The sequence below is a fragment of the Rousettus aegyptiacus genome, unplaced genomic scaffold (assembly GCF_014176215.1).
Source record: "Rousettus aegyptiacus isolate mRouAeg1 unplaced genomic scaffold, mRouAeg1.p scaffold_m13_p_2, whole genome shotgun sequence".
Classification (NCBI taxonomy): Eukaryota; Metazoa; Chordata; class Mammalia; order Chiroptera; family Pteropodidae; genus Rousettus; species Rousettus aegyptiacus.
In genome coordinates, this window is record NW_023416295.1 from 159,904,146 (window position 1) to 159,911,233 (window position 7,088).

The 7,088-nt window shown below is 37.9% G+C and overlaps 2 non-coding genes across 2 annotated transcripts; both read left to right on the forward strand.

Moving 5' to 3' along the window:
* The first annotated feature begins 912 nt into the window (after window positions 1–912).
* TRNAD-GUC lies at window positions 913–984 on the forward strand. The gene has a single exon. It is a non-coding gene; the product is annotated as a tRNA-Asp (tRNA).
* Window positions 985–1,616: 632 nt separating this feature from the next.
* Window positions 1,617–1,688, forward strand: TRNAW-CCA. The gene has a single exon. It is a non-coding gene; the product is annotated as a tRNA-Trp (tRNA).
* The last annotated feature ends 5,400 nt before the right edge of the window (window positions 1,689–7,088 follow it).

The following is a 7,088-nucleotide window of genomic DNA, read 5'->3' on the forward strand; positions in this document are numbered from 1 at the left end:
TAAACAATTTCATTCATTTGATGAATAATACCATGTAACCTATGATCTATAAAAATATATTAATTCATAGTACACCGCAAGAAGTGGATTCCTTAGGACACATAATTTTTCTATAATGAAAACTTTCAATCATATCAGTTTGGGACTCTATGAAATGGCTTACTTTATATAAAAGTTTATATGTGAGAATCTCCTAGTACCTCTAGGAACAGGCTTGATTCTGTTGATGAACGGGCTCAGGATGATACAAATCATTCTATTAGTGCACTTTCCTACCTTATGTTTAACCAATGGCACATTCTTGTTTTGAATTATTTAAATGTATTATTATTTAACAGTTTACATGTTTTATTTTTAAATAATTGTAAATGCCTCAGAAAAGAGACTGAAATACAGGAAAAAATCGGCTAATAAAATTCATTTGGCCTCAGCTGGTCAAATGCATGAGCCCTTTTGTGTCAGGAAAGCTTACAAATTGTTCCACTGGACTGTGGAACGACCCTGAGTGCTCGAAACACCTGGCAACCATATGTTATCCTTGAACTTCATCTTCAGAATGAAAATATAAATTTGTGAAAGTAAAGCTTCAACTTTCAAACCACGTATTCATGGTCACTATTAAAACGAATAGAAACCTCCCGCCGGAAAACTTAAATCATTCGGAAAATAGAAAAAGCCCAGGAAACTATTTTCGACAATCCTTAAAATTAGAAGCGCATTTTGTTTCGTTTATTTTAACCCATTTACTCTTTTCATAGAAGAAGAGTTCAAGGTACTGAGAGAAGATAAGAAGGGGAGAAACGACTCAAGTGTTCCAATGTTCAGATGTTGAAAAGAAAAGGAAATAAAGGGGAAGGGGCGCGGAAGCTTTGAAGACCTTAAAGGAATCTTTGAGAGGCCCCCGTCAACAGTTCCTCGTTAGTATAGTGGTTAGTATCCCCGCCTGTCACGCGGGAGACCGGGGTTCAATTCCCCGACGGGGAGGTTGTTCTGTTTTACTAATACAGAATCACTTTCCACGTTATCCCGTGGAGCGGCATATTAGACAAGTACACTCCGCTAGTATTTTGTGTCTTCTCAAAATGATGACTTTTAAGCTTAACGTTCATCGTGAAATAAAAGCCTACACCAAGAGTAAACGTTTTATGTTATTGGCAGAAGGGAAAGGGAAGAAAACGGTCACATAGGCCTCCAAAAGCGCATCCAGCCTCCGCTGGCAAAGACCAGCGCGTGCGCAGTGGCGACCTGCCAAATTCCAACGGGGTCATGAACTCAGCGCGCGCAACCTGTAGGGGGAAGGGAGAAGGATGCGGAGTTCCCGCCTCTAACGGGGCGGGGTAAAACGGAAATCGCTTGCTAGAGAAGGGGAGGGGCCAATTTCCTTTGGGGACTCGACCAGACGGGAACTCGTATTTTCCTTCCTCCGCTGGTTCCGTCCTAACCTAGAGGGCTAGCTGTCAGGAATATCTTGGTGATAAAGGAATCATCTCCAGATCCGACCTATGCTTGGCAAATGGGAAAGGAGCATGGAAAAAATGGCGTGGGGGGGGGGGTTCCCCGGAAGAGACGCCATGTTACCAGAGTCCTAAGGACCTGTGCAAGCCCCAGCCCAGCAGGACCTCGTGGCGCAACGGTAGCGCGTCTGACTCCAGATCAGAAGGCTGCGTGTTCGAATCACGTCGGGGTCATGGCTACTTTTCCTTTTTCCCTAATTACTGGCTTCTTATAAACCTAGCAGTATTCCCGCCATTTTTTGAAAATGCCTTTAATTTTAGGCTTAAATTTGCCTCATTCAAATGTTATCATAATAATCCTTATTGTGCAGAACGACATGGTTCACCGTATGTCGTAGAGCCTTAAAGCTGATGTGTTTGGTACAAGTTTGACCTTGGAAAATGAGTCTTCTGTCATGTGGGCTATTACTGTTGTGCATTAGTGAGCATATTAGTCCACAGTGGTCCTTCACGGGAAATGTACACTATCCTGTGCAAGCTGTTGTTCCAAAAACGATTTTAGCCCCATTTGCCTTTTAAAAGAAAACAAAGGTTTGGGACCCGTTTGCCTTGTGAGAGCAAGTAAAATGGAGTACAATTTTTAACTTTAAATGTTAAAATAGTTTACATGTTTTAATCCGTGTACCAGGCATTATAAACAACCTTACAACATGTGATTGATACCCACTTTCACAGATGAAACTGTGCCACACAGGAATAGTTACCTGCCGAGGGTCACCCAAGATTTCAACCCAGGTGACAGACTCTAGATCCCCTCTTTACTGTTTTATAATGAAGACAGAAACAAGCGTTTTAAAAACGTGCCAGAAAACATTAGACTTAAGTGACACCATGCACCTTTTATGTTTTCACCAATTCATGCGAGTTATGACAAGACAGATATTACTTTCAGCTACTGTATTAATCTTTTTAATTGCAGGGAGCAAAGCTTACTCTTGCATATTTGTAAGCTTCAGAACTCTTAATAATAAATAGTTTCTTACAGGGCTGTGTCAAATATGTTCTTCAAAAAATGATATTTTTATATTTTTACTGGATATGTCCCATAAAAGTCCCGTGTTTTTTTTGTTCAGTGTTTTGAAAATATCAAATATTAATTTCTTGTGATTCAATCAAATAGCAGTTGAAACTGCCAGACACTGTATTTTCACTTTGTGTAGTTTGTTCTTCCTTCTCCATTTGGTTGGATTGAGATTTCATTTCATCTATTTTAAAGATATTTATAGACCAACAATGATGAGCCTGATACTGTGCTAACACACTAAGGAAAAGGATACACTAAGTGAAAACAGGATTTGAGCAGTAGGAGACAGGTAAGTAACCAAATACCATCATATGTTGGTATAAGTGCCATGAAAGTAGCAAGAAAGCAGCATGGTGTGATGGTGCTAAAATAGGGCCATTAACCCTGCCTTGGGTAACTCAAGAATGCCTCGTAAAGAAGGATCTTGAAAAATAATGAAAAGTTTGCTATGTGATTTTAAGGCATTTATTCATCCAAGGGACATATTTGAATGCCTTCTATGAGTGTCACTTAACATGCCTGGGATGTGGTTTCTTCAACTACAAAAGTAGAGGTTTATATTAGTTCGCTAGGGATGCTTTAGCAAAACGCCACAGATGGGGTGGCTTAAACAATAGGAATTTATTTGTTCACAGTTCTGAGGGCTAGAAATCCAAGATCAAGGTGACAGCAGGGTAGAATTCTTCCAAAACCTGTCCTTGGCTTATAGATGGCCACCTTTTCACTGTGTTGTCATATGGTCTTTGTACTGGAATGTCCCCGGTGTCTCTCTATGTCTAAGTTTCCTCTTACAAGGACACCAGTCAGATTGGATTAGGGTCTGCTTTAATGACTTAATTTTAACTTAATCACCTCTTAAAAGGTCTCACTAACCCCCCAGGACTGCAAATAGTCACATTTTGAGGTACTGGGGGTTAGGGCTTCAACATAGGATTTTTAGGGGACAGAATTCAGCCTGTTCCAGAAATTATGTTTTTTTGCTCCCTGGCAATATTGGCATATACAGTATATATCTGCAATAATACTTGATCTTAAGTTGGACCAAGCATGTTATCTCATTTGTACAAAATCATACTCTCGTGAGGTAGAGTAGGTTGTATTACCTTGTTAATCATTTTGTTATGGCAGCTCTAGCAAACTAATATAGTGTCTCTGGAGAACTGCTAGTTCTCTTGTATGGCTGGAGAGGAAGAGAGACATAAAGCTGAAGAGGTTCACAGGAGTCAGATCACTTGGGACCTTGTGTGCCTTTTTAACTAATTTAGATTTTATTCTGAGGGCAATGCCAAGCTTTAGTCAAGAATGTAACATGGTCAGCTCTGGCTTTACAAAGAATGTTAAAAAATGGCCTAGAGTTATTTCCAGACCAGTATCCTGGGAATGTTAGAAATGCAAAACTTCATTCCGCACCCTAGACCTACAGACCCAGAAAACTGGAGGTAGGGCCTAGCGACCTGAGTTTTAACCAGGTCTTCCAGGTGATTCTGATGCAAGCTGATGTTTGAGAACCACTGGTCTATATACGGCAAGGGCAGACTGGAGGTCCCACTTAACTCGCAGGGCTGTTAAAAGAATCAAATAAGTAAAAATGTTTTTTAAGTTGTAAGGCAATATATATATATATATATATATGCATGCCATTATGTTCCAACTTCTTCTCCAAAGCTGGGACATCTGAAGTTTTTTAGAATGACCCATTTACTGACTTGCTATAATTTTGAAATGACCTAATACTTCGTATTAATCCAATACTTTATATTAAACTTAAACTTCTACAATCATTATATAGGAATGATGTGAGGAAAGAGGCTCTGGAATAGATAGGTCCATGTTTAAATTACCAAATCCTGACAACAGCACTCTGATTTTGTTCTATTTCACCCAAAAGTTTTCAGTCTGTCATTTATTCTTCGAAGTGGATGTATCCACTAGTAAGAATGCTCTGAGCATTTACTTTAACTGTTTAATAAGCTAGATTTACTTTTAAGATTATTTCTAATGACTTTACCTAAGACTGATGCATTCTGGATGAACTGATGAAATGGAGCCTTGGAAGTATAAAATGGACAGACTCTGAATTCAGATAAGGCAAGTGATTCCCTGATTTCTCAAACTAATTAAAAAAGAAAAGTAGTTATGGTTATAAAATCATACCTGTTCATTGTATAAATCTTAGGAAATATAGAATAATATAAGACGATAAAAAACCACCCGTGCCCCACTACCTCAAAGAAATTACTACAAACATTTTGGCCTTTATTTAGTCATTTTTCTTTGTATATATTTTAAATACACATCAATGTACACTTTAGTTATTTATAGAACTGGGATCTTATCCTAATACAGTTCTGTATTTTTTCTGATTTTACTTAATGCTGTATTGTGAACTTTCATTCATATTATTAAATTTCAAGAACATGATTTTTATGACCATGTAGTATTTCGTCATCTGCTCTGTTTTGAAGTGGTGCACCCTTAAATTCAAACCAAGTCCTATGCAAAACAAAAATATTTTATATGTAATGTTTCAATAATGAAAGACAAAAAAGTCAGCTGTAGGCTAATAACATTAAGAACTTCAAAAAGGGAAAATGGCGGCCATTATCCAAGCGATTTAGGGAAAAAAAGGGTTTTTGAAGAGTTTTCTGACCAAGTAATTGCATCAGTTTTGTTTTGCTTTGTTTTGTTTAGAGCTGAGGCTTCATGTAGAAATATCTTCCCACTGTTTCTCAAGGTTTTAGGTATCGATTCTATAACATTTAAATTTTTCTTTAAAAAAACAAAACCTAATACCTGTTTCAACACGAAAGATAAAAATATTGTTTATATTAGACAAATATAACACAAATTAAAACACTAATCTTTTTTTTTTTTTTAATTCAGAAATCCAGGAAATGGAAAGAATCGGCTCCTTGAGAAAGAAAGGATGACAGCCAGAGTACAAGTGATGGAATTCCCTCTGATAGGACACCTGTTCCATTCAAAAGATACAAGAGAAAATGGATACAGCTTTAACTATGAAGTTGAGGCACTGCCCACAGATGGTTTCTATTTCCTCAAGTATGAGGCAAGGTCACCAGCTGAAAATGGGGAGAGGTGATGAAAAGGAATATGAATGATTTACAGAGAGGTGAAGATGTGAATATTCCAGAGGATGAATAGCTTTTCCAGTCAGTGTTGAGGTCATATATTAAAACCGGTCAGGCCTGTTGTATGATTTTTCTCCAGTAATATTTGCTACTTGGTTGCAAGCAATGAGAAAGTTTGTTCTGGCAGTGTTTGGTCCAAGCAAGGTCAAGGTTCTTCCGAAGAAAGAAGATAGACATTGGGGTAAAAGAGCTGAAACCCTCTGCAAAAGAGTGATTATGAGAATTGATCAGGGAATTTAAGTCAGGTGAGTTAGAAATGATTACATGATGGCAAAAGCAGGATGATATACTTTTTTAGTGTTGGGGTTAATGGATTGGAGGTCTCAATTAGGGCAGGAGTACAAAAATAAGCTGAAGGGAAAAGGCTAGTAGTTGACATTGGGATGCTTGAAATTGAGATTTAGAAGATAAAACAGTTATTGATGACAAGGTTCAGAATATTACCACTGGTGTGGTTGGATGAGATGGGACAGAGAAACAAGTTCTTGGAGATGAAGAGGTCAAAAGTCTAAGAGGTCAAGTGTTGGTTTAGCATGGGTCATCTGTAAGAATGTTGAATTCGCACAGAATGTAGACAAGAGGGATGGTGAGGAAAACCTATAGCAAGAAGCAGCAGTCTATATATCTTCTGAGGGAGAGTGGTTGATAAATAATAGTAGTAAATATGGTAGATTGTGATTTACCCAGATGATATGAACTTCAAATGGTTTTGAATAAGGAAAGAAAAGGAATAGTTTGAAAGTAGTAATCAGCAACAAAAAGGACACCTTAACTCTGTAGACCTGACTTCTTGGCCTTAAGGTACATCAAATATGAGAGAAAAAATAGCCTCTACTTTGGAGCTCTACGGCAGAGTCAAAGCAAAAATTACCTTTATCACTAAAAACAGTGGTGCTAAGGATATACCTAGGTGCATCTGTATGATATCAAGTCTGAATTTGATAATTCATGACTTTGTGGATGATGTAGAAATTCAATCTCACTGTGGTCCTTTGCCAGTCAGCTCAGTTCCTCACTGTCTGATAGCTTATGACATCAACTATGTCTCCTAAGAAATGTGTCATCTGCAAGTAACCTCCTATTGATAGTGTCCTGGGATAAGAGGAGAGCAAAGTAAAGAAAGGGAATGAAAATTATGCTTTTGCCCAGGGAACATTTCAAGCATCTAGAATGCAGTTCTTCGTGAATTATTTTTAATGTTGGCTTGTAAGGCTAGTAGTAGTGTGTCTATTTAAAACAACTTTCAGACACAACAGGTGATTTTTCTTTCTCTTTTTTTTTTTTTTTTTGCTGTGGTAAAAGTAGTAGGAAGTATTGTCTCTAAGGATTACACTGCCAGGAAAAATTTCTGGTGCAAAGGCCTTATGAAAAAAGCGATCTTACGCAGCATCCTTGGGTGAC